The following is a 12,118-nucleotide window of genomic DNA, read 5'->3' as shown; positions in this document are numbered from 1 at the left end:
AAACGTGAGCCATCACACTCAGCTAACTTTTGTATTTTTAGTAGAGATGAGGTTTCACTATGTTGGCCAGGCTGGTCTCAAACTCCTGAACTCGGGTGATCTGCCTGCCTCAGCCTCCCAAAGTGCTGGGATCACAGGTGTGTGAGCCAGTGTGCCTGGCCCCCTTGCTTGTTTTGAATGGTGTAGTCTTGTGTGTTCTCTTGTTCAGAGTGGGAAAACAGACAATGGGTCAGAGATGAACAAGGAGTAGGCACTGGAAGGACCAAAAGAGAAGTATTTGAGTCAAAGCCCCAAGTGATGACATCATCATCATCACCACCGTTATTATCACTATATACCTACCGAGGGTGTTCTGCGTGCCAGATGTTATTTTAACGGCATAAGGCACCATCTCCTCTAATCTAACAGCACCTAAGGTGGTGAGTTTTGTAATCATGCCCATTCTGCAGATGTGGGAACCAACACTCAGACAGTCGGGTGACTTGTCCAGGATTGTACAGATGATGGGGGTGGAGTCAGAATTTGAAACTAGGCAGGATGATTCTGGAGCCTGTTGTCTGCCATGCTAGGGCAGATGAGTGGCATTTTCCAGAGCAATCAGGAATCCGTGGCACAGGTGCAGAGCAGGGTGGCACGGCAGAGGCATATTGCAGGCCTGGCCGCTGGCTCAGAGCAGGAGGAGCTCACAGAGCAGCCCTCACTGCCCGTGGTAAGCAACTGGTGCCAGGTGACCCAACGGCAGTGGCAGTGCCTGGCTAGTGTCTGGGCCTCCTGAGCTCCACGGAAGCCTGATGCAGAGAGACTGCCTGTCCCCAGTCAACTCCCACTGCCCAGTCTCTGATTTGCTCAGAAACTTGCAGAGTCAGCAGCCATCAGCCACCAAGTTGTAATTAACTCTTCCTGGAGACATGAAAAACTCAAACTCTTCCAAATGGTTACCGTTTCCTCGTTGGCTTTTAATTCCAGTGTGAACAGCCCTTCCAGAGCCTTCCAAGTCTTGGAAACCCTGGAGAGAAGCTACGGGGATCTTTGGGGAGCAGCGGGTTCCTTCGTGATGATCCTCCACTGCCTCAGGTTATCAAACAAATCCCCATCCTGAGACCAGGTTATTTTCACGTGCTGGCTCCTGTAGCCTGGGTAGGGAGACCCCCAGGCACACTTTGGGGGGTCTACCTGAAGGGTCTAGAGGGAAGACCTCTCATTCAGCAGAAGTGAGCCCAGGCCCCTCAGCAGAAGTGAGCCCAGGCCCTGCAGCCTCTCCCGGAGAACTTGGCAAGGTCCACGCGGGCTGGGTGGTGGGGAGGCTGGAATTCTCTCCCAGGTCACCCAGATTTCTTTGCATAATGTTAGCTGGTGATGGAGTGGGGTCCTGAAATCCGGGGGTGCTGGTGGCTTCATCCATACAATGGATCAAATGGTCCCCCTGCACCCCCATTTCTGTCTACGTCCTCATCTTTAGAACCTGTGAATGTGGTTTTCTTCGGAGAAGGATCTTTGCAGATGTAATTACATTAAGGGTGTTGAGACACGGAGATCATCCTGGATTAGCCAGGGGAGCCCCAAATCCAATGAAAAGTGTCCTTGCAGAAAAGCAGAGGGAGATTTGAGAATGCAGAGAAGAGAAGACACAGAAGAGGGGCCATGTGACCAGGGAGGCAGAGATCGGAGTGATGTGGGCTCAGATTCTCCCCTAGAGACCTGGAGGGATCATGGCCTTGTCTGCAGCTTCCAGCCTGTGGGATGGTGAGGTAGTACGTCCTCACTGCTTTCAGCCACCAAGTTTGTGGTGATCTGTTACAGCAGCTTCAGTAAACACGTACAGCCTGCACAACTCGGTGCCTGGTAAGTAGGACTCTATGTAAATCTGTCAATGAATTCGCATTATCCTTAATTTTGGTTTTTAAATTGGAGATAACTGTGGATTCACATGCAGCTGAAGAAATGCTACAGAGTGAATAGGGTGCCTTTCACTTTGTTTCCGCAGAGGTACTGTTTTAGGTAACCACAGGACAAAATCATAGCCACAAACTTGACCTCAGTACCATCCACACACAGTTCGGATGACACCAGTGTCACACGCACTCACCTGTGTGTGTGTGTTTAGTTCTGTGGCACTTCCCCCCCATGTAGGTTTGGGTGTCCAGCACCACGGCAAAGGCACAGAACTGTCCATCCATCTGCAGGTCGCTGGTGCCATAGTGAAGGCACAGAAGTGTCCGTCCATCTGCGGGTCGCTGATGCCATAGTGAAGGCACAGAACTGTCCGTCCATCTGCGGGTCGCTGATGCCATAGTGAAGGCACAGAACTGTCCATCCATCTGTGGATCGCTGGCCCCACGGTGAAGGCACAGAACTGTCCATCCATCTGTGGGTCACTGGCACCACGGTGAAGGCACAGAACTGTCCATCCATCTGTGGGTTGTTGACCCCATGGTGAAGGCACAGAACTGTCCATCCATCTGTGGGTCGCTGGCACCACGGTGAAGGCACAGAACTGTCCGTCCATCTGTGGGTTGTTGACCCCATGGTGAAGGCACAGAACTGTCCATCCATCTGTGGGTCGCTGGCACCACGGTGAAGGCACAGAACTGTCCATCCATCTGTGGGTTGTTGACCCCATGGTGAAGGCACAGAACTGTCCATTCATCTGCGGGTCGCTGGCACCACGGTGAAGGCACAGAACTGTCCATCCATCTGCGGATCGCTGGCCCCACGGTGAAGGCACAGAAGTGTCCATCCATCTGTGGGTCGCTGGTGCCATAGTGAAGGCACAGAAGTGTCCGTCCATCTGCGGGTCGCTGGTGCCATAGTGAAGGCACAGAACTGTCCATCCATCTGCGGATCACTGGCCCCACGGTGAAGGCACAGAAGTGTCCATCCATCTGTGGGTCGCTGGTGCCATAGTGAAGGCACAGAACTGTCCATCCATCTGTGGGTTGTTGACCCCATGGTGAAGGCACAGAACTGTCCATCCATCTGTGGGTCTCTGGCACCACGGTGAAGGCACAGAACTGTCCATCCATCTGTGGGTTGTTGACCCCATGGTGAAGGCACAGAACTGTCCATCCATCTGTGGGTCGCTGGCACCACGGTGAAGGCACAGAACTGTCCGTCCATTGCGGATGCTGGTGCTGCCCTTTATAGCCACGACCACCTCCTTGTTTCCCTCACGCCCCGTGACTGCTAACCCCTTCTCCAGTGCCATCACTTTGTCATTTCAAGAACGTGATGTCAAGGGACTCATGCCAGGTGTCCCTTTTGAACTTGGCTCTTCTCATTCAGCACAATTCTCAGGAGATCCATTCAACTTGTGGAGTGGAATCCCATGGTATGGATATACCACCATTTAACCACTGACCTGTTGGAGGACATTAGGTGGTTTCCGGTTTTTGGCTATTGCAGATAAAGATGCTGTGAACGCTGGCGTGCCGGATTCGGTGTGAATGTGAGTCTCCGTTTATCTGGGGTAAATGCCTGGGAGTACCACTGCTGGGTCATTGGTAAGGGCGTGCTTAGTTTGGTGAGAAACTGACGCACTCTGTTTCAGAGTGGCCACACCTCTTAATATTCCCACCAGCCCTGTCTGAGTGGGTGCCCCTGTCTCTGAGGCCTCACCAGCATTTCCTGTTGTCACTCATTTTTCTTTTCTTTCCTTTTTTTTTTTTTTTCTGTTGAGACAGAGTCTCACTCTGTCCCCCAGGCTGGAATGCAATGGCATAATCTCTGCTCACTGTAACCTCTGCCTCCCAGGTTCAAGCGATTCTCCTGCCTCAGCGTCCTTAGTAGCTGGGACTACAGGCATGTGCCACCATGCCCGACAAATTTTTGTTTTTTTAGTAGAGACAGGGTTTCACCAAGTCAGCTAGCTGGTCTTGAACTCCTGACCTCAAGTGATCCACCTGCCTCGGCCTCCCAAAGTGCTGGGATTACAGATGTGAAACATTGTGCCTGGCCCACTAATTTTTGTTTAAGCCATTCTGATAGGTGTATAGCTATATCTCACTACAGTTTCAATATAATGAATTTTTTTTTTTTTTTAAATTTCTTATTTATTCAACTGTTAGTCTTCCTGGGGAGGAACCTTGGCTTATTCTTTTCTGACCATACTCCCCAGTTTAGTGGCAGTTTACTTCATGTTTATGTTTAATGTCAATGTTTAAAGGTAAACAGGGCCAGACTGGATGAGCCACCCAGACCCTCGGAGTCTCTTTGTAAGAGCTCTGATTCTGAGAAGTGCGCACTGATCCCTGTGACGGGCAGCAGGAAAGGAGAATAACAGGTGAGGCTCAGTGACTTGGCTGGTGCCAGGTGAGGTGTCAGTGAGCGGGTTATGTGGGTGCCTGCCTTCCATCCTCTCACTGGGTAGATAGTATTTTACCCCAGTTTTATAGATGAGGAAAGGGAGGCAAAAAGAGGTGAAGAACAATAAGCTATGGTTTATAACATTGAGTTGCTTTCACTTTAGTTAAGGAGATGACCACATTAAGTGTTGGAACACGCAAGAGATTGTGGCACAGGGTTTGAGAACATCACTGGCGTGGTACGAGGGCCTCTGGAACAGGGTTGCATGGAGGTGGGGGCCGTGTGCCTGTCCTGTTCTTGACCTTGGGAAGGAAGGCTCCTGCTTTTTCGCCTGTAGTATGGAGATGTAGCCCTCCAATGTCAGCCCTTCTTGCACTTGAAAGCTATACATTTTCCTAAAGTCTCAGCTTGACCTGCATCTATAAGTTTTGAGATACCTTTCATCAAATTTTTGATATGCTATAGCGTTTTCATCCTTTTTCAGTTCTGATAATTTAAAAATTCTAAAAATGTCATTAAAGTCGAATTCATGACACCTGGGGTATTTATTTAGAAATGTGGTTTTAAATTTCCAAATTAAATTCACTATAAATTTCTAACATTATTGGATTTATGGTAAGAAAAAGTAGTCTACTTTAAACTGGTTTTTAAAAATTTGTGAAAATTTGATCTTGTCCTTGGTAAACATTCTTATACATGTTGCATATGTCCTCAGGGAGAATGTATATTTTCTAACTGTTGAGTGTAGGATTCTATACATTTTCATTAAATCTAGCTTGCATTATTTAGATTTTTACACTGTTATTAATTCTGTGTTTACCTTTTCAATTACTGAGAGAGATATATGAAAATTTACTATGATGGTGGATTTATCATGTATTTTCTTTGAATTCTACCGGTCCCAGTCTTACAGATCTTAAAGTCATGTTATTAGGTTTATTTTGTTTAGAATTTTTATGTCTTCCTGGTGAACTAAGCTTTTGCTATTCTTTGGTAGTGACTTTATTTCTCATAATATTTTACCCTTCAAATATATGGAAAAATAAATTTGAAGGCTAAAATACTAATATATATGTTTTTATATACATATATCATATATACATATAATATTTGTCTGACACATGTTTTACAACTTTTTATTCACATAAGTTTTAAACATCTCTAAACAGCACAAAGCTGGATTAAAATTAAAACATTGAATCTGACAGTTTGGGTATCTGTTAAATTTTGCCCATTTATATGTTTTGTGATTGCTGATACATTTAAAATTATTTTTTCCCTCTTATTTTGTGATTTCTTTTTGTTCTAAAAATTCCATCTTTTTCTGCCTTATTTTGAATTGATTACATATTTAAAATCCATATTCTGTCCTCTGTGTTTCAGAATTAGACAAAACCACAGTCTATGTTTATTCCTCTGATGGTGACCCTTAGAATTTTAGCATACAAACTTAACTCAGGATCTAGACTTAATTGAAAGACCTACAGCCCTCCTGAACAATTTAAGGAGCTGAAAATATTTTTTACTTAATCATATTGCCAATAATCTTATTGATGTTCTATGTTTTATTTCTGTCTTTTACCCAATTCGGTTCTATTGTAATGTAATTTTCATGTCAATGTTTAGATTTCTTTATATTTTTATTCTTTTTGCATCACTTTTTCTTGCTACTAAGAATCTTTCTTCTAGAATTATTTTCCTTTTCCTAAACAGCTTCCTTTACTGTTTCTCTAGTGATGGGACTTCTGGTGGCAAAATCTTGCAGTTTCTATTAAAGAGTCTAGAACTCAGAACATGTGACTTGGTATAAGGAGCCATGGGACTGGTTGAGTAGATGAGAGAAGTAACTCTCCAATGACTGTCACCCTGAGGATTATCTAAGGGCACCATAAGAACTTGAAAGAAGGGATGGATTCCTTTCTCCCTGGAATTCCCTGTCTGTGCTTGACAGGCCAGTGGAGAGACCGTTGGGTACTGGTCTCTGCCACCCTTGCAAACATGTTCAGGGTGAGGATTATCTAAAGAAAAGATTGTAATCTGGCTCTTCCACACAGCGGGGACCCCTCTCCACTCCCCAGGGTGCTGGGCTGAATTTCTCACTTCTTAGTAAGTTCATCTGTTCTCTTGCAGGCCCCGCCCTGATTTTGGCTTCTGGTGCCTAGTCTCTTGCAGACCAGCTCAGGCACTGACCATATGAGAATTCTTGAGGCCCAGGTACAAGTCCTGGCCCTGCCTTTAATACCATCACTGACCAGGAACAATTCTCGGAGACTTTCAGAGCTCTTGTTCCTAACCCACTAGAAGGAGGTCGTCTCCTGGGTGGTTTCTGGGCCCCCTTTGATTTTGACTCCCCATGTGTCCACTTTCTGGGTTTTTCAGTCTCTTCAGCATGAAGAAGCAGACTGGTCCAGACCCGTATCTTGAATGTGGTTTTAGGTAAGAGCATTAGATTGAAAGGAAATTGGTGAAATCCTGTAAGCTAAACCCAGAGTGTTCAACATTTTTGTCCTTCTTAAAGACTTCCATGAATACAATGGAGATAGAAAAGGAAAAGCTTGAGTTGTTTGAAATCATGTAAAGTAATTTTCTTTCCCAGCAACTGACTGCCATTTTCTCTTACGCACAGCGGATTGGGGTATGGAACATGAATCGGATGAGATGTTTATCTCTGGTGAATGCGTGTTGACTGGTGTGAATCACTGCTGCCTAGGAAAAGGACTTTAATCTCCTTCATACCTCCTGGTAAATTCTGCTGATTTAGGAGGAGGAAGGAAAATTTAGAGACAATTGGAAATCAACTCGGTCAGCACAACAGTGAGAAGTCAAGATTTGAGGAGTATTTCCAGCCTTACCATTGACTCTCTCGGGTCACATCAGTTAATAATTTCTATTACTACTCCAAGGCCCTCATGAGCAGCAGGAAATGCCTCTGTCAAAATAGCTCTGTGAATGAGGATCCAACCTTTGCCACCTGTACCTTTGGTCCAATTTTAGGAAAGAAAGGCTTCGCTCTTGCGTGAAGGGATAAAAAAGGCCCTGCTATGCCATTAGAGACCTGGGTTTGAGACCCACTTTAGCCCTAGCTCCAGGACCGAGGAAAACTGCTTATTCTCAATCTGAATACGTTTTTAAAACACTTTTACCCATTTTTAGTAGAAATACATTTATTTTATGATACTTTAAAGCTTTTTGTTTTGGATAAATTGAGAAGGATGAATAGTGAAATGGATATGCCACTTGCAGGACAACTTTGTGAACACAATACTTAGTCATTTTTAGAACAGATGCTTCTCATTGAAGTATGAGAAAGTGCTCATATGGCAAGGGAAATCTCTGAAATGATGAAACCTCTGTGTAGCCACCACCTACATCAAGAACCAGATCATTGCTAGGAGCCCAGAAGACTCTTTCGTGCCCTTTTCAGTTCCCACCTCCCCCCACGCCCTCAAAAATAACCATGGTTTTGCCTTTGAACAGCTGACCCAACTTTGGGTGAATGGCATCACACATTGCATATTCTCTTAACTCCAGTGGTTTTCACTTAGTGTTTTGTTTATGAGATTTATCTGTGGTGGGTGTAGCAGCTGCTTGCTATGTGTTTCCATGAAACGGGCACAATAGTCCTTACAGATAGGGTTCTGCTGGGGATTGGGTTGGGGAAGGCACAGAAGGCAGGGAGAGGTGGGCTTGCAGACATGCGGGACGAGCATGACTGTTCTTCATTCGAGGGTGCTCAGGAACCCACAATCCTAACTCAAGCAGACACTGGAATTTAAGTCTCAGTATTAAGACTTTTAAGACTCAACCAGATCCTTCATGCTCCAACTGGCTCATCAGGAGGTTTGAAGCAGATTTTGCCAGCATGCCCAGAGGACTCTGGGAAGACTTCCAGGATTCCTGGACCAGGCGAAACCTTCAGAGCCGTCAGGCACCGCTGTGCCTCCTCCTGCTGCTGCCTGGCTGCTGAGATTGGTGCATCTGGATGAATCTGATGTGTATGTTTTCATTACTTTCCTTCCAGAACCCTTGGTAAAGAAAGTACACAGAGGGATTCACGAGCACCTGGCCAACTCCAAGGTCCTGGGAGGACATGAACCAGTGACTTTGAATGTGATGCTGAGCCCAGCAGGGAGCCAGTATGACTCTTTCCAAATCACAAGTGAGACTCAGAGGCCCCACTGGGCTCCCATGTGGACTCAAGCCACCGTCTTTGCTTAGAGGACACAGCAGAAAGACTTGGCTCATTTTCCAGGGGGCAGACTTGGAGAGTTCTGGCAGGTCCATACATTTCAACCCCCTCCTCCCAGCACAGCAGGCCTGCTCTTTTATGTATCCAATGGGAATATTTTTCATTATCTTCCCTCTCAATTTAATTAATCCACATTCCATAATGAACCTTGAAATTTCATTAAACACATCATTACTAATCAGCACAGAGCTAGTGGTAGTTGGTGGCTTCTTGCCGCCATGCAGGATGTTTGACTGTGCCAGGTGCTGTCATCCGACTCTGGGCCTGTGGACCCCCTCCTCCTCCTGCAGAGCTAGGGCTCAGGACCATTCCTAAGTGGCCAGGGTAGCTCTGGCCAGGATGCTACACTGGCCCCTCCCACAAGGCTGGGGAGGTTGGTCTTGCAATGGGTGGCTGTACAGCCTTTGTGGAATCGTGGTGGCTCAGCAGAGGCTGTGAGGATGACGGTGGATGGTGTCTCGTGAAAGCAGGTGTGGGTGACATCACAGCAGTGAGGGCGGATTCCCACGATGCCCTTCTCTGAGACTCAGTTTCTGGGGGTGTCAACTTCCTCAGCTCTCCCCTACTCCCTCCTATAAGAGCACCCATTGGCCATGATGCCACCGGGTCTGGTGTCGTGTGGGCACAGGGGAGGTGCTGGCACCAAGTGAGAGCGCCTGTGCATGGTTGGGGCTGTTCCTGGCGGGCCCACAGCTGCTTCCATTCTTCTGCACCCCTTCCTGCCTCCACTTCCTGCCTCCACTTCCTGCCTCCACTTCCTGCCTCCACTTCCTGCCTTGGCCACCATCTTTCTCCAGTTGTGACCATGTGGCCCAGAGACAGCCACCTCCTGGCAAGCTCTTCCACTTCTTGGCCCATTTCTTCCTCCCATTTTCAACTCCCGATGAAACCCCAGCCCCAGGAGAAGCCACCTCTTCCCCTTCCCTGGAGTCGTTTAGACTCCTGGCCGTAAGCCTCAATGGGCTGCCTGCCCTAGGCTCATAGCTCCCTGTGGGGTGTCTCCTGTACCCTCCTCCTCCTCTCACACTTTCCCCTCCCTCAGGTTCAGAGGTCTCCCCTCCTCTTTCTCTGAGGAAATGGAAGCTTCCAGAAGCCCCTCCATTTGTCCTCTCCCCGATCTGCAGGCCTGCCCGCTGCCTTCCCTCCTGTCACCTGGAAGGAGTGTGGCAGTCACCGAGGCCACCATCTGCCCTCTGGAGCCCAGGCCCCTCTTTCCCTTTCCTGAGAGCATGGTGCTGGCAATCATCTCCAGTCTCTTGTTTACGGTGTTACCCCCACCCTCAGACAGAGACAGCAATGCCTACCTCCCAGGGGAAAATGCCTGCTGCATGTCACCCTCCAGCTAGGACTCCTCCCCAGCTCCATGCCCCCACCCTGAATTCTTCGTCCAGCACCTGCTCCCTGTGGCTTCTGTCCCACCCCCAGCCTTCCACGGAAACTTCTCTGCACGGGGACTTCAAAGAGCCACACGTGACAAAAGCCGGCAGCTTTCCCACCCATGACCCAGCCTCTCAGAAGCACCCTCCAGAACCAGCCCTGCCTCCTTGGCTCCCCTGGCTCCATGCCCTTGGTAGTCCTGCACACTTCAGCCTTCTGAGTTGGATCTAAGGTTTGGGCAGAGCCCATCTCCCTCTCTCCAAGGATTGATCCCCGTCCAGTCTCCACCTCTGCCTGGACATGTCCAGGTGCCGCCCTCCCTGCCCCGTGGGGGCCACTAGCTGCGCTCACAGTCCTGATACATTGAACAATTCCTTCCTCAAAGTGTGGCCCTACTGGGGAGGATGGTGGGCGGGAGCAACCTGTGAGACCCCCACTAGGATTGGGGTTCTAAGCCTGATTTTAAGGCTCTGACAAAAATGGTAAAAGAAAATCCATCTGCCAACAATTTCAGGGCCTTCCCGATCGCCACCCAAGGAGCCCTTGGGCCACAGGCGTGGCAGATGCTGCCTATTGTGTTCAGACCCACTTCGTGGCCGGTGTGCCCACCTGCCCTCTGTTGCGAGTGTCGTCTGCCCTTGGCCACAGCCATGAGGGGCTGTGGGGGGTGCTGAGCAGTTACACTCTCCACCTCCCACGCTGATGGTGCCCGTAGCCAGCCGCTGACCCTCTGACCAACGTGGGGTTTAACTACCCAGCCTCCTTGCCCCTGAGCAGGACAAACTGTGGTGAAATTCACATTGTGGAGATCCCATGGGTTCCGGCTGGGTTGGGTGTACCCTGGACCTGAGTCTTTGCCCAACCTCTTCCCATTCCCACCTGTCTGAGTTTCTCCCGGGAGTCCTCCCTCCATGAATCTCCTGCTCAAGGACCCTGATTCAGGCTCAACTGATGGGGACCCTCCCCTAAAGCAGCAGGCGAAGACCCTTCACTGAGATACCCTTTGTGACTGCACTGAAGCTAAAGGCACAGGGGCTGTGCACCTGCACCAGAGAAGCTGACACCCCCTGGGAATTCAATGGCATCTGCACGAGGCTTTTCCGTTGCAGGACAAAAGCAGCCTCAGACCACAGCTGAACGGATGGTGTGGCTGTGTGCCAATAAAACTTTATTTACAATAACAGGCACCTGGCCACAGTTTTCTAAGCCCCATTCCAAGTAATATGTCCCTGGAGAAGTGGGATTGTGCTTTGTTGTTGAAGTATCCCAGATACAGCTGACCTTTCATATCTGTGGGCTCTGCATCTGTGGATTCAACCATGGATCAAAAATACTGGGGAAAAAACAATAAAAAACAACAACAATAAAAACAATATATATAAGAAAGCCAATACAATATAAGAACTGTTTACATAGTATTTCCATTGTGTAAGGTGTTGTAAGTAATCTAGAGAATCTTAAGATGGTTTAGAGTACATGGGAGTATCTGAGTAGGTTCCCTGCAAATCCTATGCCATTTTCTATCAGGGACTTGAGCATCCCAGGATTTTGGTATCTGCGGGGGGTTGGAGGTGTCTTAGAACCAACCCCCTATTGGTACCAAGGGAAGATTGTACTCTTATCATGAAATCAAACGCGTATTACATGTCAGAGTCACCACTGTCACCTGCTCAGCTACCTCAAGCTACTTCCCCAGAAGGCTCATTCAAACCCATGCCATTTAGCGGCTCACTGCTTTGACAGGGTAAACGGCATAGCACACGGGACCTGAGAGGTGAGAAGTGTACCTGCTAATATACTAGAGAAAGATTTCAGGGCAGGGCATGACCACAGAACCCTATATCTGAGGACCATCTGGTCTGGGGTTTGCCTTCAAGCATATGTCTGTCCCATGTAACATATTAATCCCATGTAAAATGCCTGGCCCGTTGTACGTCAGTCCCATCTGAGGTGTCATTCCCCTGTGAGACATCAGTCCCATATAGGTGTCAGGGGGTGGGGCACATGATTCCACATCTCAATGTTGTGCCGTTCCTGTCATGGTAGGCATGTGACATTCAAACTTGTAAGAATTGAATCCTAAAGTTGAAGATTGTTTTGAGACCGAGAGCTTTTAGCAAGAAAGTCCACCTGGTTTCTGAATATTTTTCCCTGGAGGAAAAAGGGAGGGAAGTGAGGCAGATCCCAGCT

The 12,118-nt window shown here is 48.1% G+C and overlaps 1 long non-coding RNA gene across 3 annotated transcripts; it reads left to right on the top strand.

The window, feature by feature from the left end:
- The first annotated feature begins 75 nt into the window (after positions 1–75).
- On the top strand, positions 76–8,753 carry LOC115893301. 3 transcript variants are annotated; one of them, XR_004053306.1, is made up of 5 exons: positions 76–137; positions 967–1,842; positions 2,184–3,445; positions 4,163–4,279; positions 8,324–8,753. It is a non-coding gene; the product is annotated as an uncharacterized LOC115893301 (long non-coding RNA). The 3 variants fall into 3 exon arrangements; XR_004053305.1 differs by having other exon boundaries at positions 6,929–8,735; XR_004053307.1 differs by lacking the exon at positions 8,324–8,753 and adding an exon at positions 6,433–6,916.
- The last annotated feature ends 3,365 nt before the right edge of the window (positions 8,754–12,118 follow it).

Source organism: Rhinopithecus roxellana, chromosome 14, assembly GCF_007565055.1.
Source record: "Rhinopithecus roxellana isolate Shanxi Qingling chromosome 14, ASM756505v1, whole genome shotgun sequence".
Lineage (NCBI taxonomy): Eukaryota > Metazoa > Chordata > Mammalia > Primates > Cercopithecidae > Rhinopithecus > Rhinopithecus roxellana.
The sequence above is the reverse complement of the archived record's forward strand: the minus strand, read 5'-3'. Positions and strand labels throughout refer to the sequence as shown.